The 7,949-nt window shown below is 43.2% G+C and overlaps 1 protein-coding gene across 1 annotated transcript in view; it reads left to right on the forward strand.

The window, feature by feature from the left end:
* The first annotated feature begins 4,933 nt into the window (after window positions 1-4,933).
* Window positions 4,934-7,949, forward strand: part of LOC127002511 (uncharacterized) — a 102,376-nt gene continuing 99,360 nt past the window's right edge. Inside the window, exon 1 of the mRNA XM_050868566.1 lies at window positions 4,934-5,091. The gene's annotated coding sequence lies outside the window, so the exon portion shown is untranslated. The remainder of the gene's footprint in view (window positions 5,092-7,949) is intronic.

Below are 7,949 nucleotides of genomic sequence, written 5' to 3' on the forward strand. Positions count from 1 at the left end.
CGGGCCGGGCCCCTGTACCCCTCGATGTGATGAAAAGGGCCTCCGCTGCATTCGACGATGGGAAAAAAGAAGAAAGAAAAGAAAAGGGCCACAAAATACTGACTGATACGCCAGTCCGGGATGAAGTAGCAGAGAGAGAAGAAAAATAGGCCGCCAAGGCGAATAAAGAAATTGTGAAGAATTTGTTTGGTAAGAGACATAAGTCAAGACAGACAGCATCTATAATGCCACTTCGGATGATGATAGTGAGGACGATGTATGCGAGACCATGGATTCACTTACACAAGATTCTGATGACGATATATCGGATGACGAGTTAATGGAAGGCGGTTTCGTGGTAGTGAACATTCATAGCATGAAGGAACCACACAAAGATATGTCGCAAGAGTCGACGTAATCGACGGTGATGAAATCGAGGAGTTTCATGAAGAGAATCCCGGGACACAGGCCCATTGAAAGCAAACAGGCCTTCATAATCGACCACAATGATGAAGCATCATTCGATAAAAAGATATTTCGGTGACACTACCAGCTCCGAAAACTTGTCTGGTAGTCTGCGAAAGTCGAACCAGTTTGTGTTCCCATGTGACTTGGGAAGATTCAATCTCGTAGGCCTGTTGATGGACATAAGTGCATTTTGCTAAATTTTCAAAAGGATTTTTATTCTTTTAAAAGGATGTATATGTACTATTGATACATAAAAAAATGTGTACTATCCTCTTTTAAAGGCTTTAAAAAGGTGAAAGCCTTATCAGAAGAATATCAATTTTGTTTATGGTTAAAGGTAAATGACAGCTGCTCAAACGAACACTGACAGAGACAGGGTCACGTTACCAGGGAATACCCCAGGTCGAAAAATCTAAAAAGTGGATCATCTTACCCCACTTCCCCCTAACTAGGAGCTCCGAGCCAAAAAATGTATTCAGTCCTCAGTCACACACACACACACACACACACACACACACACACACACACACACACACACACACACACACACACCAAAATGGAGCAACTACACCAGCACAATTACCGCACCAGCACAATCATCTTACCCCACTTCCCCCTAACTAGGAGCTCCGAGCCAAAAAATGTATTCAGTCCTCAGTCACACACACACACACACACACACACACACACACACACACACACACACACACACACACACACACACACACACACACACACAACTACACCAGCACAATTACCGCAGCTTACCACCACTTCTTCCCGCTAAAATCAAGACGAGTGCACCCTTCAGACACCCCGTGGATTACACCCAGAATAAAACGTCTCATTGAACAGAGAAATGACGCCTTCCACACCAACCCTACACTCTACAAGCCCCTCCGCAACAAAGTTATCCGGGAAATCAAACGAGCCAAGGCCACATACTACCCCCAAAAGATCCACAGCCTCAACCAAGCTAACATTGGGAAATGGTTTTCAAAAATTAAGGCCTTGTGTGGCCTCAACAACGCCCCTCCATCCCGTCCGTATCTCACCTCCCGCCACCTGAAGCAGCCGAGGCCATCATTCTCCACTTCTCGGTCATCTCTCAGCCTGGACCTGTCCTCACTCCCCTCCTACCTGCCCGCCCCATCACCCCTCCCCACGGTTGAGGCCTATGAGGTCGCCAGGTCACTAAGCCAACTTAAAACAAAGCGGTTCACCACGCCCACTGATCGCCCCATCAAACTGTACCCGGAGTTTGCCCCCGAGCTGGCCACCCCCCTCGCCTCTATTTTTAACGCTTCCTTCCGTCAAAGCCAGTGTCCTGCTGACTGGAAAACAGCATATGTCACTCCGATTCCCAAGACCACCACCCCTCAATCACTGAGTGACTTGAGGCCTATTTCTATCACCCCCATTCCCAGCCTCCTGTGTGAAGCCTTCATTTTCAAGTGGACTTACACTCATCTTGCTCCCTCATAGACCCACAACAGTACGGCAATATCAAGTCAACTCCACCACACACTGCCTAATTAATCTCCTGGACTTTGCCTACAGAAATCTTGAAAACGCAAAACATCAGTTTCTCTCGCTTTTATTGATTTCCGAAAGGCTTTTGACCTAGTTCACCATACCACAGTCATCAACAAAGCAATAAACCTAGGGCTTCACCCTAACCTGGTCTCCTGGCTGGCTGATTTCCTGCACCAGCGTAAACAGGTGGTGAGATTTCAGGAGTGGCCTCCTCCTCTACACCTTACTTGCAGGGGTACCTGAGGGGTCCAAAATGGGCCCTTTGTGCTTCCTTATCATAATTAATGACGCCCTGACCCACACCCCACCGCTGGAAGTACGTGGACGACACCACAGTGGGAGTAACAGTTGACAACAGCAACCCAGATTATTCCCACCTCCAGGAAACACTACACAACCTACACACATGGACAACACAAAACATGGTCACCATCAACGACACCAAAACTACACTCCTACACATCAACACCTCCTCTGCCCCTGTTGCCCCCCTGTGGTGTCCATCAACGACACTCCCCTCCGGGTAGTTACATCAGCAAAACTACTTGGAGTCACCCTGGACAACAAGCTCACATGGAAGGAGCACGTCTCCCAGCTCACCAGATCTGCCACCTATAAACTGTACCTGCTGAGGAGACTCAAAACGCTGGGGGCCCCTGAGTGTGCGCTGGCGAGCGTGTACTCCTCGTTCATCCTCCCCAAACTGACATACGCGTCCCCAGCGTGGTCTTCCTCCATCAACATCACGCAGCGCCGCCAACTTGAACGCGTCCAGAAGCAGGCCTGCAAAATCATCCTGGGCCCTCACTACACCAGCTATCAGGACGCCCTCGACTCCTCCATCTCACCAGCCTACAACACCGTCACGAGACCCTACTACACCGGTTCGCAACCAAGCTTCTCAACCAGCCCAGACACAGACATCCTCCACCCGCAGTGAACCGCCCTCAGCACTCAGTGCGACACCACAACATTATTGCCCCGATACGGGCACGGACTGACCGCTATAAGAACAGCGCAGTGCCCGTGATGGTCAAATATATCAACAATGCAAATTAAGAGCAGCACAATTTGCAGAGCTGGGCGCGTTACTGGATATCGGGTAGTCCGGTACCGCTCCTCCGCACCTCGAAACACATATAGTCCGTACCTGTACTTCCGCGCCTAAAATTTTTTCACTCGTTCCGGTACCGCACCTCCGCACCTCCGGTACCGTACCAAAAACTATTAAAGAGCTCCTGAAAAATCTATTCCGTACATTATTAAAAAGAAATACAAGGCAATACTTCATCATCATTATTATTATTATTATTATTATTATTATTACCATTATTTTTGTTATCATTATTGACATTTTAACGCATAGAATCTAAACCACCTGAAGAAAAGTAACTACTTTTACACTCATCATAATTATCAGACCTCAGTACACATGCAACACCGGGCCGTAAATCTGAATGAGTGACGTCACTCAAGTGGCGGGAAAACATGCCTGCAGCACAGACCGCGTAAACGACCGGAAGTATTACTGCAGAGCGCGGACTGTTTGTCGTTTTCATTTTTTATCCTTGAAAACCTCAGGTGCGGAGGTACGGACTTAAATACTGCCGTTCCGCACCTGTTACTTCCGCACTTTTGAAAAACTTTCCGCACTTCGGACCTCCGCACCTCGTTTAAAGGTCCGCAGGTCCGGAGGAGCGGAGGTGCGGACAGAGGTACGAAGTGCCCAGCTCTGACAATTTGTATGTTTGTAAATATTTTCATTAGGACTTATTGTTGTTGTTATTATGATTATTATTATGATTATTATTATTATTATGATTACTATTATTATTATCATTATTATTATTATGATTATTATTATTATCTTTACTAGGATTATTGATATTGTTATTTCTATTTTCCTTTTTATTTTCGATCATACTACTTTGTTCATTTGTCTCATTCATTTCATTTAATCTTCCATTGATGTATATTTTCAGCTCTAGGGCTGCCTGGTACTTCATGAAATAAACCGTTTATTATTATTATTGTTATTATTATTACACGTACAGTGTAATTCAAGCAAACAGATCTAAATTGAAAATGCTCGTATCTCGCTTATTTCCAAAGTCAAGTTTTTTTATTAACAATCAGCAGCGGACGGGAAAAAAATTGATAACCCGACGGACCTGACGTGTGGGGTGGGCAGTGGAGAGAGAGAGAGAGAGAGAGAGAGAGAGAGAGAGAGAGAGAAAATCATCCGTCTACTGACCTGTATGTCCTCACTAAACTGAGGGAAATCACGAACGGTAGGTATAATAATTTATGAAGAGTAACGAGCCTCCATTATGGGAGGTAAGGGTTGCATATGACTTGCGCTACACTGTCGTGTCATCCTGACAAGATGTTGCATCACTTCCACTGTACCCCTCCACTAGTGGTGGCCGCGCTCCACACGTAGGCACGAAGCAAGCACTTAACGAGCATAAGTAAATCTTGTGTTTACACTTGTAATATTTGCTTTGTTTTGTGTATGCAGCTCAGCGTTTTAAGGAAGTAATTGTTTTGAATCCTCGTAAACTTCATTTTCAAGAAAATAAAAATGTATAAGAAATGCATTGTAATTCTCAGACAACGACGTTGTTTGTTAACGCGCATCGGATCCGGGGACGAGTAGGTTTCATTGCTTGTTTCTCCAACAGAAGTTCAGTCATCTATAGGCGATGGAAAGTTTTCAGATTCCGCCATAATCAACTTTACTTTTTAACTCTTAGTGGGTGATATTTTCTCAAATAGTCTCCAAAGCAAATACCCTTCACTCATCGTTAATCAAGTCATACTGAGTATACTATTCTGAGGAGACCTCGGGTAACCTTGTCCCAGGGAATCTACCCCAACGGCCGGTGGCAACACTGCAGGGTGGCGCACGGCTGCCTGAGGTCACGGAGCTCACATATGAGGAGTCCGGCGGTAGTGGCGCGTGCCCTGTCATAAGTGTAACCATCTCGTACCCTTTGACGCTCCTAAATACTCTTCCGAACGCATGTGACCAGTTGCTGTGTCGCGTGTAACCCAGATTGACGCAGCGACGGAGGGGCAGCCTGAGGGACCGAACACCGATTCCTGGTAAGTACTTCCGTGGGTTGCCTCGTAGCAGCACAAGAGGTTTGTACTGATGTTTCTGGAATAAGAAAGTGAAAGGATTGTATCATCTACAAGAGTACTTCCTTCCGTGTATAGTTATGTGAGCTCGTAAAATTTACCGTCGGTTACAACAGAAACGGCAAATAGTGTATACTGCCCCTTTTCACCCCCCCACCCCCTTTTCGTTGCTTTTTTACATAGCTCAAATGGCAATTAGCACTACCCCAACTACCATCCCCTCCCTGTCTTTGGCTTTACAGTGCCTAAAGTCAGGGATCTCCATGACCAATAACCCAGGAAAACTACTGTTGTACAATCGTGGGACACAAGTGTTGACACACTGTCCACTGAGTTTCGTTCACCGGCCCCGACTTTAAAATATATACACCGCATGGAAAGAGGCTAATGTTCAGATATGTCACTACATATACACTCTCCATAATTTATTATATATGAATTTGTCAGTTGTGCACATTGATAACAAGTTTGTAATTTGTGGACGAAAATGTCTCTTTTACATTTCGTTCAAATTTAGTCAAGGACAGCTAAAGTTGTTTACAACGCTATTATGCATTTGAATAAATGTTGTATTCATTCCTGCAACATCCTCCCTAAGAAAATACGAAGAAAACATTGATAACTTCCACAAATATTCTGATATGATCTAAAAATATATAATGATGAAACCATTTAACTCTCGCTTGACAATGTTATGTAATGACGTCATCGACCATGCCAGCCGGCGCATGTAGGAAACTAGTTGGCTATTGTGAATTGAATTGAATTACAAAGCTATTATTTTGCATTTAAGAATACTAAGCGATTCGTTTGCATTTATGAAACTAAGCCATTACTTTGCATTTACGAATACTAAGTTATTATTATGCATTTAAGAAAACTGCTATTATTTTGCAGTAACTTTTTTTGGTCAATTTACGGTTTCACCCAACCAACGATTTTCTCACGTGGTTCATGTTTTTCTGCTGATAGATGTAGAGAATTCCGTGATTTTGTTCCTCATTTCCGTCGCAAATGTCTACTTTTCGAGTTATGCCTCTTTTCAAGTTATGCCTATCCTTCCTAAAAGATCTAGGGGGACCTGTGGGAACACGGGGTTTTTGGGTGGGGGAGCATGAAATCGACTAATATGCATTTCAAATGAGGTCGAGAAATCAACAGAATCGCATTAGAACACCAGTGAAGAGGCATAGCCTACATTTGTTTTGGTTGGAGCGGGAAGCGCGGCCATTGTGATGTAAGCGGTGTTGCCAACGATGCGCTATGGGTGAACATCCCATCATGAGCTGCGCATGCGCGGACTTTGTTTACATACAAAGGGTGGATTATTTTTGGCACGGTACCATGTCTTTTCTCGCTTGCTTATTGTGATCTGTCCCACCCGAGTTTATATTTATTTTTATGAAAGTAAATGATGACGTATGTTTTGAATTTGGAAAGTGAATGAAATATGAAAGTTGATTCCTGCACCTCTTGTACGTCAGCAAATGTGATAAATGAGATAACCTGCACTCCTTGTATGTCGGTAAATGTGATAAATAAGATAACCTGCACCCCTTGTATGTCAGCAAATGTGATAAATGAGATAACCTGCACATATGGTACGTCAGCAAATGTGATAAATGAGATAACCTGCACTCCTTGTATGTCGGTAAATGTGATAAATAAGATAACCTGCACCCCTTGTAGGGGAAGGTGGGGCAAAATGGCATAGGTGGGTAATATGGACCACCCCGTTTTCTGTGTTTTTAGCTTCTGCCAGCTATTGATAACGATATGGACTTACTCCTCGGCTCATTAGTCAGCTGTAACATCGGGGCAAGTTTGGACGCCGTCGTTTGTTTGTGTGTGAAAAATCCCATAATATTTTATCACCAGCTGATCTATTGGTAAGGGTCTGATAAAATCGTGTTTGTAGGAATACTGTGACTCATAATTTCATGTGTTATTGCATGATTATTTGGTGTTACTCTGTGAATGAGTCTGACTACTGAAACATTCTTCTGCACCACCATTGTTCCGCTGAGATTGTTGTTAACATTTTCATTGCCCTTGGGGCAAAACGGCCCACCTAACAATAATAATTATTTTTTGCTGCTAACTAACTTACAACTTCACTGAACAAAGATAAGGACAAAGTGTTCTCTGTTTCTTTTATATGACTATTAATTTTATGTTCAGGAAGGTAATGTTACTTTTCATTTGTGAGTTCATGTTGTTCATGCTATTGAGCAAAAGAACAATTATTTATGTAATGCATTAAGAACTTTTATGTTCAGAAAGGTAATTTCACTTTCACTTGTGAGTAGTTTCATGATAGTTCATTGGTGTTCATGCTATTGAGCCACAGATCATTTATTTTTGTAATGGAATAAGAACTTTATGTTCAGGAAGGTAATATCACTTTGCATTTGTGAGTAGTTTATAGGAACTAATTGTTGTTCATGCTACTGAGCCTAAGAGCAATTATTTTCTAATGGAATTAGAACTAGATTATTTTAGTTTTGTTAAGTAATCTTTCTAATGTGATTCTCTGTCAAAACGTATGTTTGGCATGTTACCAAGCATTTCCATATGAGGGCCATTTTGCCCCATACGTGAGGTCCGTTTAGCCCCGACCGTTGTACAAAATGGTCCACTTGTGGCTATTTTATTTTTTAATTCATGAGTAAAGGATCCAAAGTAGTTCTTCCTAAGAGAGTTTATTTTGTTTAATGATGAATAAAGATTGCAAAAACACCAGCTATCTCTGAATATACTACAAAATTGATGCAAAATCTGGAGTGAAACCTTAAGGGTGCTGTTTTGCCCCACCTTCCCGT

This window comes from Eriocheir sinensis, chromosome 23 (assembly GCF_024679095.1).
Source record: "Eriocheir sinensis breed Jianghai 21 chromosome 23, ASM2467909v1, whole genome shotgun sequence".
Classification (NCBI taxonomy): domain Eukaryota; kingdom Metazoa; phylum Arthropoda; class Malacostraca; order Decapoda; family Varunidae; genus Eriocheir; species Eriocheir sinensis.